Source organism: Emys orbicularis, chromosome 5 (assembly GCF_028017835.1).
Source record: "Emys orbicularis isolate rEmyOrb1 chromosome 5, rEmyOrb1.hap1, whole genome shotgun sequence".
In the NCBI taxonomy this organism is placed as follows: domain Eukaryota; kingdom Metazoa; phylum Chordata; order Testudines; family Emydidae; genus Emys; species Emys orbicularis.
Genome location: NC_088687.1, coordinates 64581514 through 64598298, shown reverse-complemented (window position 1 = coordinate 64598298; position 16785 = coordinate 64581514).

Sequence of the window (16785 nt, the reverse complement as noted above, 5' to 3'; positions counted from 1 at the left end):
CGCCCAGTACCCCACGGAGAAGGACTGCCGGTTCCTGATGCACCAGAATCATTCTCACTTGAGTCAGACGAGGAAGAGGAAGAAACTTCTGGTCCTGAACCATCAATGTCACAGGACCCACATTTTCTCCCATCCTCCTCCTCTGAACCACACCTCATAACACAAGGTGAACTGAATGACCTTGTCAGGGATTTGGAACTACCCAAGAGTAAGGCAGAGCTGTTGGGCTCCGGACTACAGCAGTGGAAACTCCTGGCAGGTGATGTTAGGGTTTCCATGTTCCGTGACCGTCAAAAGGATCTTGTCCCATTCTTCTTCATGGAAGGTGATCTTGTAGCCTGCAACAACATCGATGGTGTGATGGCAGCCCTCAACATCGTTCACGATCCAGATGAGTGGAGACTGTTCATTGATTCATCGAAGACGAGTCTTAAAGCTGTTTTACTGCATAATGGCAATGTTTTGCCATCAATTCCAGTTGGTCATGCAGTCCATATGAAGGAAACCTATGACAACATGAAACAACTTTTGAGGTGCATAAACTATGACCAACATCAGTGGCAGCTTTGTGGCGATTTGAAGGTTGTTGCTCTCTTGCTTGGTCTGCAGACTGGATACACAAAGTACTGCTGTTTTCTCTGCGAATGGGATAGTCGTGCAAGAGATTCCCACTACATCAAGAAAGATTGGCCACTCCGACAGTCATTGGAGTCTGTGAGGAAAAGTGTTCAGCATCCACCACTTGTTGAATCAAGGAAGATTTTGTTACCACCCTTACACATCAAGCTGGGTCTGATGAAGAACTTTGTCAAGGCCATTGACAAAACACAAGCAGCTTTCAAGTACCTCCGTGGAAAATTTCCAAGGTTAAGTGAAGCTAAGATAAAGGAAGGTGTCTTTGTTGGTCCTCAGATTCGTGAACTTCTTCGAGATGATGCATTTGACCATGCACTGCGTGGCAAGGAAAAGACGGCATGGAAAGCCTTCCAGTTAGTGGCAATAAATTTTCTCTGAAACAACAAGGCAGACAACTACAGGTTGTTGGTGGAAAACCTCCTCAAGGCATACAAAAGCCTTGGTTGCAACATGTCACTAAAGATACATTTTTTGCACTCTCATCTAGATTTTTTTCCACCGAACTGCGGAGCAGTGAGCGACGAGCACGGTGAGCGATTTCACCAGGACATTGCAACAATAGAAACGCTATCAGGGCAAATGGAGCCCATCAATGCTTGCAGACTATTGCTGGACAGTGACAAGAGATGCTCCATTTAATGAATACAAGAGACAAGCCAAGAAGCGCCGAGTAGACACTGAATAGGACTAAACTATGTACAGAATAGTTTTTTGCCTTTTGTTTCATAATACATTTTATTTCTATAACCCTTTTGCTGATTTTTAAAGTGTTACATAAACAGGACAGGTGAAAGATTATCATGTAAAGCAACCATAAACACATGAAAAGACCTAGGTTTACAATTTATGATTAAAACTCTACTATCTACACAATATACATAGACATAAAATGTAAAAACTTAAATATCTTAGAAACAGTAGCCAATCAGTTGTTTTAATTGTCATATTTGAATTCAGCACATCAAAATACATAATAAATAGCACATTTTATCTCTGAAGCAGACGACTTCTCAAAAATTGTAGACCAGTGTAATGGAAGCTCTGCTTTTTATTTAAATAGTGTGGTTCCACTTACTGACATGGCTTCTTATAAAATGAGGAGGAGGGAAGAACACATTCCTCACAGAGGATCTGAAGCAGCTTACGGAAACCTCAGGAGAACACACCCCACATCCAAGAGAGCCAACAGTGGACAAAGATAGCTATTTTGCCTCCCTCCCTAACAGAATCTGGGGCAGCCTGGAGGAACCCTTCTCAAAGATGACTGGGCTGGGGGTAAATGAGGGCACTGTGAGGAAGCTGAGCAGGAAGATTACTGTGAATGTCCTCCCATAGCTTGCCTGTGAGCCCTTTCCTGTGGACCTTTCATTTGCCACTGGGAGGAAAGGGGGGTGTCTATCTATTCCCTCACCCCCAGGACCTGTCTTTTGCCAGATTCTTTGCTGCCACACACTCAAATTGATCCATTCAGGCTTTTCATCCAAAAGTATCAGCCTATTGACTTCAGGCAGCCCCAGGGAATGGTGCGTCTCACCCTGGTCTATGCTGCTGATGTTCCCTGAATGAGAGGTGGTACTTGGAGCTATGAAAAGGAGGTGATCAGTCTGGTGCCAAAAGTGTCAATAGAAACAGAATAATAATTAATAAAGAACAATAGTAACCCTTTGCCCTACCCAACTCGCAAATTTTAAAAAAGTGATGGGTAGTAAAACATGAGAGCACCTGCAAAACATCACAGTTGTGAAGAACTCATTTAAGGTGAAACTCAGTGTTAGAGTAAAGGGTTTTGATGGGGGAACCTATCCTATGTGAGCCCTGAGAGGGGTACAGAACACCTATGCAATCTGACTGGAGCCACTACTTCTCACTACCTACTGATGGTTCTTCCCATCAGCTACTTAGAGCACAATCCTGCAGCTTTGCAATCAATGGACATTATACCACCAAACTAAATGGGAGCAGTATTGATCCTATAGTGCCTCATAGCCCATGGTGACAATCCTTATGTAGAGTGGTGATCAAGAAGAGCTACAGTTCATGGACTTACAGGCCACACTCTTGCTTCTCTTCTCAACAGTCCTGCTGTAGACTTTAGCTGTATAGTGCACAGAATGATCCTGCGTGCCAGACACAGCTGCTGTAGAGCTCGGCTTTGTCATAAACAGAGTGATCCTGCATGCCAGAAATGTTGTTTCTATGTTTTGGGTCTTCACTGGCCACCCAGGGCCTACAGGATTTGGTCTTATAATATGATTCCATTGCAAATGAAGTATTTAGAAAAGAGTGTAATAAGATGCGAAAGAACCAATAAATAACTATACAAATTATTTACATTTTATTCCTGGAGGGGAACAGCAGTGGCTGGGTTGTTTGGGCTCTCAGTTACAATCCTGAAGCTTGTTACTTCGAATCTCATTCATTCTCCCACTGGAACACCACCTCCAATGTAGTTGGACATGGTGCTGGCTACATCACTCCTGTGTGTACTGCTGGCCATGAAAATTGATTTTCCTTTACCTGATGAGCCCTGGGCTCAGAGAGGATTTTGGCTTTGACATTTTATTCTCTTTCTATAATTAAATGTCTTTGATGCAGGAGGATATGAAGTATATTTAAGTATTAAATAAGGGTGACGGAGGGAAATAAAACTGGAGGTAAATTCAATGGAAACATTTCTTGTGTCATATATGGAAAAACATACAGTATGTATAATATTTTGGTGGTATTTACTGTTCTCTTCTCATAAGAACATAATATCCATTTCCCTTATTCCTGGGAGTCATCCCACTAAAGCCTTATCTCAGTTGTGTTTAGCGAAGTGAAAACAGCTAGAATTGACACAAACTGAGCATAGCTCAGACTTATTCTGTGTAGATTCCTCCTCCAACTCAGCCAGTACTCCTCATTCCTGACATCCATTTCAAATGCGCCATGTCTCACTGATAGTCATAAGACTACTCACCGGAGTAAGAGGTACAGGATCTGGCCCATACTGTAACTTCTATTAGCATTAAAAAGGGTTGCATCAACTATGTCTTTTGTAGCAAGAGCAAACTAGACTCCCTTTCTCCTTGTGTTCTAATGTGTTTAAAGCAGTTTGACTTAAGTAACGAAGAACCTTATGGCCATAAAAGTTTCCAATGAAAATATTTAAGTTCAAAAGGTACTGATTTATTTCTGCCTTTCACTCAAAGACTCACTTTAAGTGTTGGATTATCTGGGAGGAATTTTATTGCAAGAACATACACATCATCAGCCAGTTAATTAGACCTTTCCCTGCAAACCTGAAACTGAAAATTTCATAGGTTTTTATTTTCTATTTATTTATTTAAAGGAAATGCTTTGATAGTCTGCACACACAAGTTTTATAATGGACATTTTTGAACATTCTGAAACTTCAAAAGGATTGTGTCCTATTTTAGACATTTATTATTTTTCAAATATCCATTAATGTGTGGAATACGAGTGTTGCAAAAAGAGAACTACTTGTTTATTCTTCCAGATCTGTACAACCTGCTTTTCCCATTCCTACTGTGAACTTCTTTGAACACCATTTCCATTGGGTATGCCAACTTTTTAGATTTTGTGAGCCAAAGCCTCCTAATTTCAAAGCCAGCTTGCATCACCATGCAAGTTCAATTTCTATTTTATACTTTAAGGATTACATTGATGAAATCTGATTCAGTTACCTTAGGGCTAAAAAGATTGAGGTTTTGATCAATGATCACTGTCAGCTTTAGCACACATTTACTTTAATCCTGCTAGAGTGTTGGAGCCATTAGGATTGTTTTTGCTGTAGTTAATTCAGGGTTTTGGACTGGAAACAATCCCTTAATTTTAAACATAAAAATTTATTCATGTCAGCTACATTTTTGGATCTATGAAAATTTCGATTAAATGTATAATATGTCATCTGCTCAGCTGTGCTTTGAGACATGGGCAATTCTGTGTAACTTTTATAAAGTAATTGCTTATGACTCAGTCAATTTTCGGTAAAACTACTTGCGCGCACACACACACACCTGCCTTTGCATGTACAAAATATAGGACACTGACTTTAGAAGTTATGCTAAATGACTACAGTGCAGGAAACAATCAAAAATGTAGAAAAATGGGAAGACACCCGAAATGAGGTGAAAAAGGATACAGGTTCTCTGTGCTACTCACATTCCAGCATTCTCAAAATATTCATAGGTTGTTGTGTTTTGTCCCCGCCCCACACAAACACACAAAAGCAATTGGAACTTTATAAAAGAAGAAACAAATACTGTATCTGGTCAGTTCTTGTCCTTAGGAAAGTGCAGGATAACTGACATTATCTTGGGCCGTACATAGCTCAGATTTATTCTGTACAAAACACAGTCATTCCACCTCATCCTGACTACAATACACCACTGAACTGCATCTTGGACCTCTCTAGAGTACAGGCCTGAACATACCAAGTGGCAACAAATTGTGCAGCGGTTTGGTGATGTGAAGTAATGGCCTTTGTGGACTAGGAAAAAATCACCAATCTATTTTTTCACTTGAAATTTATGCCCCATTTGAGTCCAGGTCTCCAAAAGTTAAGTGTACCTATTCACACATTTGTATGGTCACAGGCAAACCTCTTTTTACTACATTATTCATTGTAGAGGATAATATGTGAAGATGAAAAATTTAAAAATACGTGCAATAATATTCCAAATGCCTGCTATTTATTGTTTCCAAATTGTACATAAATATTTACTAGAATTCTGTATTTGCTTATCACTGAATAAAGAATACTAATACAATATTATGTTTCTCTTTCTGCAGTAATATTTGTATTTCCATGACATACACTGTAAGACATCATTTATTGTGACATGGGTCTTTATTCTCTTAAGGGAACACTACAGATTTTCCTCCTACATTAACTTACCAAGCACAGTAAGTAATTATTTTGGGGTGAAATTTACCGAGATGCAGCGGCCTATGCAAAGCACTCTATACTGTAAGGCTGCACGTGGCTGGCTGTTGGCAGAGCAGATACACAAAGCGCCTCAAGCAGCTTGTATATATTGTGAAGAGAGTCTGCATGATGACCTCATAGAGACCATAGTGGAGGGAGGAGTGGGGAAGGTGCCATAATAACTGGTATTATGTCGATTCCGTGATCCTATCACCCTGTACAAGTAGCGTGGAGGGTATGTGGCTGCTTTAAAAGTTGCAGCCACAGTGGGGGAGACTAAAGTGCAGTTCTACGCCATGGGCTTGGGTTCAGGTTGGTTGATATCCCCTCTCCAGTCCCTTCCACACACAAACTTCACATATTTAAAACTCATTTATTTGGGTTTTATGAAGATGAACTGATCTTTATTATACAAACAGAGGATTTTTGCCCATAACTTAATGTTTCAGTGTTGTTGTTTTTCTAAAAACAATCCCAGCTCATAAATTACAATACAGTCCTGCAGACACACATGTTAGTAACTAACTTTTTGATCTCATGATCATTGATCTCATGTACATAAAGTTACTTGCATGTGTAAGTATTTGCAGGATTTGGTATTATTGGCCAGATTTGCAAAGGTATTTAGATGCCTAAAGATGCAGATATGTGCCTACTGTGCACCTAAGCATGCTCATCAATCAGCACTCAGCTGGCATAACTTCTCAATGTGCAGCCAGATGCACAGAATTCTATTGTGTATAGAAAAAAATCCTGAGTTGAATGCATAATATTACATAATACGTGCACAAACCAAAATCCTTGTTTAAGGGCCCCAAGTTAACCTGTGAGATTTATGGAACATGAAATCACACCTTCCCACATGTCTGTCTTTGGAAATCTGCAGGCAACTGTGATATCAAATAGATGCCACTGTCTACATGGAAATTAGTAATCTGAAGGTCCTTAGCATCAGCCCTAGGGCTGAACAGGCACACACAAATAACTAATAGAGTTCTTACTTCACCATTTCCACCTAAGCAGGAAATACTACAGGTCATTTCAGCCAATGAGGAACAGGCACCTAGTTTGTGCAGGATCCCCAATGAAAATGTCAGTAGCCTAGAGGTGAAGGAAATTGGGTTAAAAAAAAATTACCACCACTTACAGAGGTGTAAGGATAGAGGACATTGGTTATAAAAAAATTCTATTCTCCATTCGATAACCAGGCGCACGCTTCCATATTAAAATTGGGTTACGTGACCACATCAAGTTTTGCTGTCACACAAGGGAAGTAATAGGTTTAAAAAATGGAGAAGTTCTTCTACACTGGGGAAAACTCTAAAATATTATCACAGCTAAGAAGAACTTCATTCAGCTCATCAGTTATTCATACATTTCTTCTGTTGTTTTACTTATAACCAAATTGTTTAAACATGCTCCCACACAACACCTCTTCCCTTCTTTTCAGGCTTAGCCTGCAGCCATGATGACAGTGGGTGAGGAGCAATCCAGTAAGGAAAAATGGTGGAAGGGGGAGAAAGGGAATGGCTGAGGGGAAAAGGGGAGTTAATAAGGTAATGAGAAGAGACACAAGGGAAATGACAATAAAAGGGAAGAAAAGAAAAAGCAAGAAAGAAAGAAAGAAAAAAGAAAGAAAAGCAGAACACTAAGAAGAGAAATCTACCTAAAAAAAAGTTAGAATATTTTACCTTTTTTCTTTGTTTGAAAGAAGGACTGGGATAATGACTGATTATTACAATCCAGTTTAATCTACCTAAATGTCATAGGAATTAACAATAAAAATCCAGCAAAGCAAATTACCCAATGGAAGTATTGGCTACTCGGTTGCCATAGGCTAATTGATATCTCTTTTAAAAGTGAGACCCTGGATATAAATAGGGGTGTAGAGCACAAGGGTTAAGATTCAGTTCCAGTATCATGTCAAGTGTATCACAGCTATGTTGTGAGTTTCTGAAATACAGGACCAGAATTTGATTTACCATTTCAAAGAACAAAGGCAGAAATAAAAAAAATATTGTTTTGCGAATATAATCGCAAAGATATTGAAAATTAAATTAATGCATCTTTAAGAAACTAATTTTAACCAGCTGAATTCTGATATTCTTCCAGTGGGTTGGAACTGTGTCCTTAAAATTAGTACACAGGGTTTTCATTTTCAATAGCAGTTGCTAGGAACCACTTCTGTTTCCTAGCAACCTAATTTTAACCTACTTTCTAAATACATCTCTTAAATGTGCAGGAATTAGTTTTAGATTTTTCTAGGGAAATTATTTAGCTCTTTCATCAGTACAAGAATACACATACAGTAGTACATTAAGTATCTTTTCTATAGGAGCTTATTTAAAATGTGCTATTTTTTCCTAAACTTAAGTGCAGTGAATGGGAACAGGGTTATCAAAAAACCCTGTAGCAAAGTAGCTACTCCCTGTTTGCTGTCTTTTTGGTGCTAGCCTAATTATTCACTCCTTTTGTACATAAAATTATGTTTACTGGTCAAAGAAAAAAAATTGTTTCAGTGGGAAAGATTCTTGGATAATGGAGAAAGTTACCTGAGAACACTATGGCTTTTTAAGGGTTCAGTCTTCAGGGAGATATATATATATAATTGCAACTCTCAGAGGGATCTTCAGGGTGTCATATACTGAATATTAAAGTCCCTGGCACGCACTTAGGCATGCTTTGAACTCCTAAGAAAACACATCTTATTGCTTTCCCCTATGAAGCCAAAACTTTTTTATTTAAATTCATGACAAATGGATGGTGTATCAAGGGAACAAACTACTCCCCATAGCAGTACCATTCTCACATGCGCTGTTTAGGTATCATCTTGGTAAAATTGGAATCCTTTGTTCTTTTCAGAACCAGAGCACTGGCTTCCCTCTAAAGATTAAGAATGAGTAACTAATTAAGGTGACAGTTTTAATAAATGTAAAGTGAGATACTGTTTGCATGGTCATACTGTTTTAATCCCTCCCCACCCCACACACATAAAACAAATGAAATGAAGTAACATAGACTTGTTCGTCTCCCATAGTAAGCCTCCTGGGGGCAGGCAGTCTCCATGAGGATCCCCGCATGGAGTTCCTCTGCTACCACTATGTCAGAAGAGATGGGTAGGGTTTGCCTTCCTGGGGCAAACTTGACATATCCCAGGGAATCTGAAGGATGCCTGGACTATCCATGTGGTGGCACTATTTCTCTGTCCCAATGATCACCCCCAATCCTTGGCAGTAGGGCACAGAATCTAAATCCAGAATGACTTCAGTAGAATTACAGTGGTATTATTGAGATCAAAATCTGGCTCTGAATACTTGAGTGAACTGTGCAAACCTACAGAGGTCCCCACCAAGTCTTACAGCTTTCTGTTCTCACACAGTTCACCCTCCAATAGGACCTAGAGACAGATCCTTCCTACCAACAACCATGTATCTCCCGTCCTGGTATAATTTACCTGGGGGGAAATGTTCTTTGATGGAACCCAAGCCATATTCCCCCTTGGTATATTGTGGGATTGTTTCTCCTCCCACATACCAGGTCTAAGAATATCAGACAAAATACCTTTCCCTGACTGTCACTTGTACATGTGGTAGGCTCAGTCAATCAGGGATCCAAAAGAAATACCACATGGCTGCAATCATATAATAAAAATCAACCAGTCAAGCTTGCAGCTCAAAAATGCACTGTGGAAAACTGACTCTGACCAGACAGTTGCCAGAGAAAAACAATGGGGATATGCTCAATTTCAATGACACTTTTACTGACATTTTTGTGAAAGTTCCATGAAATCAATATTGGCAAATCCTCCCTTATGGGGTCCCAGAACTCAGGCTCCAGCCCAGCCCTGAACATCCACACAGTAATTTTACAGCCTTGCAGCCTGAGCCCCGCAAGCCTGAAGTCAACTGACTTGGGCCAGCTCTGAATGTTTAATTGCTGTGTAGATGTGCCCTCTGAGTCCCCTTTTCCAGACCCGAAGAAGAGCTCTGTGTAAGCTTGAAAGTTTGTCTTTCTCACCCATAGAAGTTGGTCAAATAAATGGTACTAAGTCACCCACCTTGTTGGACTCACTAGAGAGGGACACATTAACATATGTGAAAAACCACTGACTTCCTATTACTGAGCTTTAAATACACTTAATGAATGTGGGACAGGAACAAACAGATGTAAGAGTAGAGAAACACAGCAAACATTCACAGATATCTTTGGCTACACTGCTAGAAAGCTGCTGCTCAAAGTGACAAGCTCTATGTAGTTTAGTAGGGACCTGATCTAAATCTCACTGAAGTCAATGGAAAGACTCTTATGGACATCATTGTACTTTGGACCAGTCCTTAAATACACAAATAATATACTTACTGTACCACTGCTGATACAGAAAAGAAGGTATGGCTTGCAAGGAGAAGGAGAGAGTTAAGCAACGAGGATACTTAGAATCCATTGAGCCATGAGAGATAAAGAGATATTCTAAAAGGCTTCTGGACATATGTGAAGACATTTGAGGATAGTAAGAAAACATGAAAATGGGCATAAGATGGAATCACAATATTTCCTTCATTTCAAGCTGCTGATTCCTTTTCAAGATGACGCCTGTTGTGAAGGGTCACACAAAGGCCTATGAAGCCTTATTTGGTCATTGTAAGAGTATAATAGCTAGTGAATCCCCTTCCTCTGATTTAAAGACTTTTAAAAATACAATTCTAAAATTAAAACCAGACTGGGAATGTGTGATTCTCATAGGGGCACTAATATTCTAAAGGCATAATTTGATACACAATTTGATCCACTAGATTCAAAATCCAGGTCCAACAATAGAGAATAAAAAACAACAGTACCTAGCTCTTATATAGCACTTTTGATCAGTAAATCTCAAAACACTTTACAAAAGAGGCCAGTATCATTATCCCCTTTTTACAGATGGGAAAACTGAGGCTCAGAGAGGTTGAGTCAGAAAATAGCTTTATGAAAACAACCCAGAATAACACTGTTTTTATTGGCTTAACAGAAAACTGGTTCCTTTAATCTTTTCCTGTCTATTTGTGATAAGGAAGACATAGACACAGTCTCTATTTTTGAAAGCTTGACCAAACTCTGAAGACATACATTTAAATTAATTAAGCATGCCAAGAGCATTCATATATTCATATTTTACTCTGCAAACTATGAGTCTTAATACAGAGCACTATATATATGGGGCCATGTGATTCCTTCAACTATGAACTCAACTCCCTGGAAAGAAGGAAAAAGGGGATGAAATTCAGAGTGATTTTGTAGTTGCAGATACTTCCAAAATTTCCTATTTGCCAGAATGAGTAAATTTGTCTCTCTCAGATTAAATATTATATGATTTCCATATGTACGAAATATGTATTATGTTAACAGCTAGTATCCTGGGATTCGATATTTTGGCCCATATCCTCTTTTCACTTACAGTGGTTTCAGACCTATATAACTCACTTGGCTGTAGTGAAGTTACTCCTGCTTTAAACTGGCATACATTAGAAGAACCTATGTCTTGGTTCAGACTATTAGTGAAATATTTCTTCTCTGTTCAGGTGCAATCTGAGAACCCTTGCTCATTCTCTTGCTGGTCTGAATATGCCTACTTAAGTCAATGGGACTACTGGCATGGGAGTAAAAAGATTATTTTACTATCAAATATAACTATAGTATGACCACATATCCATTTAACATTTCTAGCAGGATGCATGGAAATACATTGAGCAGCAGATAGTCTTTTTGATGATGAAACTGCATGAGTAATAACCTTATCATAGGATTTAACACGATCCTGATACTCTGACATTCTTATTTCCATGGCAACACTTGCAACATTTTATTGCTGTAAGGTCTTTCACTGAAGAAATAAGACTACACAAAGATAATTTGAAGAAAAATACACATACGCACACGAACAGACAAAACCAGCCTGTACAAAGATCCTTTGGGCTTTAATTCAATCAAGCATGCTCAGATTCGTAGTCATGAAAACATATCTCTTCAGACCTCCTAGAGAGATTTTGCATGGGCATTGTCATTCATCTATTATGCTCAGGATGAAAGCTTGAAAAAGACACATGAAAGCTGTCTATGTTTCTAAATTTCAAAAACCACAAAACCAAAGTGCACAAGTTACTCACATGTGTGGGTGTTTGCAGGATCATGGCCTCAGACAGCAACGCTAGGGTAAGGTGTGGAACTGAATGGAGTACTTCTGCACCTCTGTGTTTCCCAGCTGGCAGAGTGGATCCTTGGGGCTGGTACCAGTCACCACAATTTAGAGTTATCCTGAAGCTGCTCTGAGTTATACTAGGAGAAAATTGGCTTCCAGCTGGCCCCAAGATCAGGGGAATACCCGGAATGGTAGCATACAGCCAAATGCACATGCTATATATATATTTGTATCCAGTGTTGACAACTCTCATGATTATATCATAAGTCTTGTGTATTTGTAGTTTTCCTTAAAGCTCCAGTTCCTGGAGCCCTGGGGTTACATGAGTCTCTTAGGGTTTTTACAATAAATAAATAATCAAGTTTCTATCACTCATGGTTGTGGAGAAAAGCTTGACCACACAAGCCCTAAAGGCTCAAAATTCAAAGGGCAAATCAAAAGAAACCAGAATTTATTCTTTTTTTTTTTTAATATTATGCTATTTTGTGGCCTGACTCATGATTTCTGAATGTTCAATGTTGGCAGTTGAGTGCCTGTTTTCCCCTCTCCTCCACAGTTTAAATATCATTTGTCTTCTTGGACCCTGATCCTGCAAACACTCATGCATGTGAGTAATTTTATACACAAAGTAGTCCCAAGGACACGACACGTGTAAAAGCCAGATTCTTTGAAGATTAAACCTGAGACTGTAAAGTCCTCAGAGCAGAAATGTTTGCAAAGTTCCTAGCACAATATGGCCCCAATCCTTTTTGGGGCTGCTGGACAGTAATACAATAAAAATGTTAAAAAATATAGTAATATGAACCAAAGGCTAAAACATAGGGACATAAACTGTGAAATAATGTATCATGAATAATTGTTATTAGATATGTATTCAGCTCCATATCAAAGTTCATGGTTATTCTGTAGCAATTCTCTCTGTCTAGGATTGGAGCCTAAAATGCTGTAAATTTCTTTTGCCTACTGAGCTTCACAAATTATTTTTCCTTTCATTACAGGCAGCGTAGCTGGTTAAGCAGTGAAAATTTTTGCCTAGTGGGAGACATTTTGTACCTCCTGGCAGCTGAAATACCGTGTTCACCTGATGATTTGTGGGATGTTATTAATGTACTGAAGAATTCTGCAATAGAAAATGAATCCACATTTCCAGCTGAGGTTATAGATGCTGGGCAAATGACAGAAACACTGTATGCATTGAGATACCCCTTCAGTTTTCTTGCATTTATGATCTGGAGGCTTTTCTGGGGTAAAAATTTAAAAAAAAAAATCTAGTTATATGTCCTGAGAATGAATAACAAACTATAATTCAATCTTACATGGTCTATTCATATTTCTTGGTCTTAATAATGATGTATATGCACCAGGTATTAGTAATATTAATCTCCCTGTTATAGGGTATATGTATGTTGTATGTGTTGCTTAAACTGAGTCTAACACATATACATCAGAAGCAGAAAGCCTGCCAAACAGTCTGTGGGGCCATTGGATGACTGAGGTGCTAAAAGAGCACTCAAGGAAGACAAGACCATTGCAGAGAAGCTAAATGAATTTTTTGCATCAGTCTTCACTGCAGAGGATGTAAGGGAGATTCCCACACCTGGGACATTCTTTTTAGGTGACAAATCTGAGAAACTGTCTCAAATTGAGGTGTCAGTAGAGGAGGTTTTGGAACAAGTTGATAAATTAAACAGTAATAAGTCACCAGGAACAGAAATACTAACTGTGGGATGTAACCTATTACTTAAATCAGCCTCTGTACCGGATGTCTGGTGGATAGATAATGTAACGCTGATTTTTTTAAAACAAAAGGCTCTAGCGGTGATCCTAGCAATTACAGGCCAGCAAGCCTAACTTCAGTACCATGCAAACTGGTTGAAACTATAGTAAAGAACAGAATTAGCAGATACGCTGTATGTTGGAGAAGAGTCAACATAGCTTTTGTAAAGGCAAATCATGTCTCACAGATATATTAGAATTCTTTGAGGGGGTCAACAAGCATGTGGACAAGGCTGATCCAGTGTATCTAGGTACTTGGACTTTCAAAAAGTCTTTGATAATGTCCCTCACCAAAGGCTCTTAAGCAAAATAAGGCATCATGTGATAAGAGTGAAGGTCCTCTCATGGATCAGTAGCTGGTTAAAAAATAGGAAACAAAGAGCAGGAATAAATGGCCAGTATTTGCATTGCAGAGAGGTAAATGGCAGCTTTTCCCAAAACTTTATACTGGCACCTGTGCTGTTCAACTTATTGATAAATGATCTTGAAAATAGGGTGAATAGTCAGGTGGCAAAATTTGCATACTATACAAAATTCTTCAAGATAGTTAAGTCCAAAGCTCACTGCAAAGAGTTACAAAGAGATCTCACAAAACTGGATGACTGGGCAACAAAATGGCAGATGAAATTCTACGTTGAGAAGTGCAAAGTAATCCCAACTATAAATACCAAATGATGGAGTCTACATTAGCTGTTACCACTCAAGAAAGAGAACTTGGAGTCATCAATGACAGTTGTCTGAAAACATCTGTTCAGTGTTCAGCAGCTGTCAAAGAAGCTAACAGAATGTTAGGACCTATCAGAAAATGGGTAGATATTAAGACAAAAACTATCAAAATGCCACTATTCAAAATCTATGGTACGCCCACACCTTTAATACTGAGTGCAGTTCCAGTCACCTCATGTCAAAAAAGATACATTAGAATTGAAAAAAGTACAAAGAAGGGCAAAGAAAATTATTAGGGGGATGGATCATCTTCCATATGGCACATAACTCAAGAACTAGGGGTCACCAATGAAATTCTTAGGCAGCAAGTTTAAAACAAACAAAAGGAAATACTTCTTCACATAACACACTGTCAATCTGTTGGAACTTGTTGCCATGAGATGTTGTAAAGACCAAAAGTATAAGTGGGTTCAAAACAGAACTAGATAAGTTCATGGAGAATAGGCTTATCAATAGCTATTTGCCAAAATGGTCAGGGATGTGCCATTCCCGAGATGTCTGTAACTCTGAGATTGTACTGTAATATAATCTTGTGATTACTAATAGAACCTTTTATTATGTATCTACTTTTGATGTTTAATACAGAGATAATACCTTTGCTTATCAAAATTCTCTCATCAGCCTCATTTTAAAGTACTGGGTGCTGTTATCTTGAATGCTCATTCTTGGAAATAACCCCCAGACCTCAAAAATAATATTTCAGTTGACCTGACTGGCTGCTAATCCAATACAATCCCCAGAATTACTGAATTTCATAAGAGAAACTTGTAATTAGGAATCCAACAGAAACCATGATGCCCTTTCCAGTGTGAAGTACGTATAGGAGAGAATATATGATGAGTAGCCACAATCAGTCCGATTTCTAATGAAACTGACCTGTTAATGTATACATACTGGATATTTCAAACAGTCTTAATTTTTGAATCTTTGCCAAAAGTATACTTCAGTGATAGATTGGAGGATCTTAAGCTGGGACTTTTGGGTTCTTTTCCTAGTTCTACCACTGACTTACAGTATGACTTTGTGCAAATCACTTAACTTCTCAGTGTTTGATGTATGGATGTAATAAAACTTACTTACATCACAGGGAAGTTATGAGGATTCATAAATTAAGGTAACATTCAAGCTTCATATATCCATGTACAACATCCACTAGAGTGATTGGGAACCCCACATAATTTTCTCTGAAATCCCTTAATATTTGTACAGAATTTTCAGATAAACAGACTCCACTCCAAATGGGCTTTTCCATAGGTTTCTTTTTCTAAGGAAATAACAACAACAATAATAAAAATACATAGGACATTTCACTCATAAATTTCAACTGCTTTACACAGGATTATCTCCGTTTTAATGATGGGAGTAATCATTACATTATTATTTCTCATAATTTTAGGAATATCTTTGATTTGTTAATATTCAGTAACTAAAAATATCTCCCTTTTATCTCTTAGCCAAATAGAGCCCAATATACTGCATATTTCCAATCAGGCTCCTCTGCTGGAGAAAAAGGATTCCCCATCAGAACTGTCTCCCATCATGGGCCTGAATCATGCACCAACCAGTTGGACTTTATTCCAATCCCCAGACAAAATGTCACCTCCCATCATTGTCTATGAACTGTTCATCAATCAGTGGGTCCAACAGTACCAAAGGGTTAGAAAAGGCCCCTTTATAACCAGACTGTGTTCCTGTCCTTCCTTCTCTCCACTGGGGCTGGAGAACTACGTGTGTGTGTGTGTGTGTGTGTGTGTGTTTCAGAGGCTTTTCTTTTGCCTTTAAGCGGAGAAATGAAAACCATTTCAGGATTGACTCATTTTTTATTTTATTTAAATGACCTGTCATAGCCAATCCGTTGTTTTGAAATTGCCAGCAATTACTACCTCACTGTTTAATTCCAACCCTTGCTTATTTACGACTTCCATATTGATTATCTTTCCAGGAGTCATGGTCTGGCACACCTTTTTATTGTCTGTGCTGTGTTGATGGGTGATCTCTGTTGGTAGCCAGCTTAACTCAAAAGTTTATGCTCTGTCTTACATTCACTAACAACATGATATTTTCTAAAAACGTTTTCAGAGCTGGCACTGGCACTGAATACAACAGATATGACAGAAGAACTGACTGCAGCAATATTTCTTTACTTCTCCAAACCACAGCTCTGGAGGGAAGCTGTATCAGTAAGCCCTTTCTAGCCATTTGGGGTATCTTTATCTAATTCAGAACAGAGAGCATGCCCTGTGCAATCTGCAGATGCTGCCTGTCATACAAATAAAGGAGGCAAAGCCTTATGCTAACAGTGAATAAACTAAAATATAAACATTTACATCAGAAAAGTAGAAAACTTTCATTCTGATTTTCAGACTTTCCATAACAATCACCAGTGTCACTCTCCTGGAAAGCAAAGGAGGACACTGGTTTTCTATTATAGGTGGGGCAGGTAGCACCACCTACTATTAAGGTTGCTGGATATATATCCCATTATAAGACCCCCATTTTCAGTTGCTTATTTACTAGAAAATTTCAGCCAAATTTGTTAAGC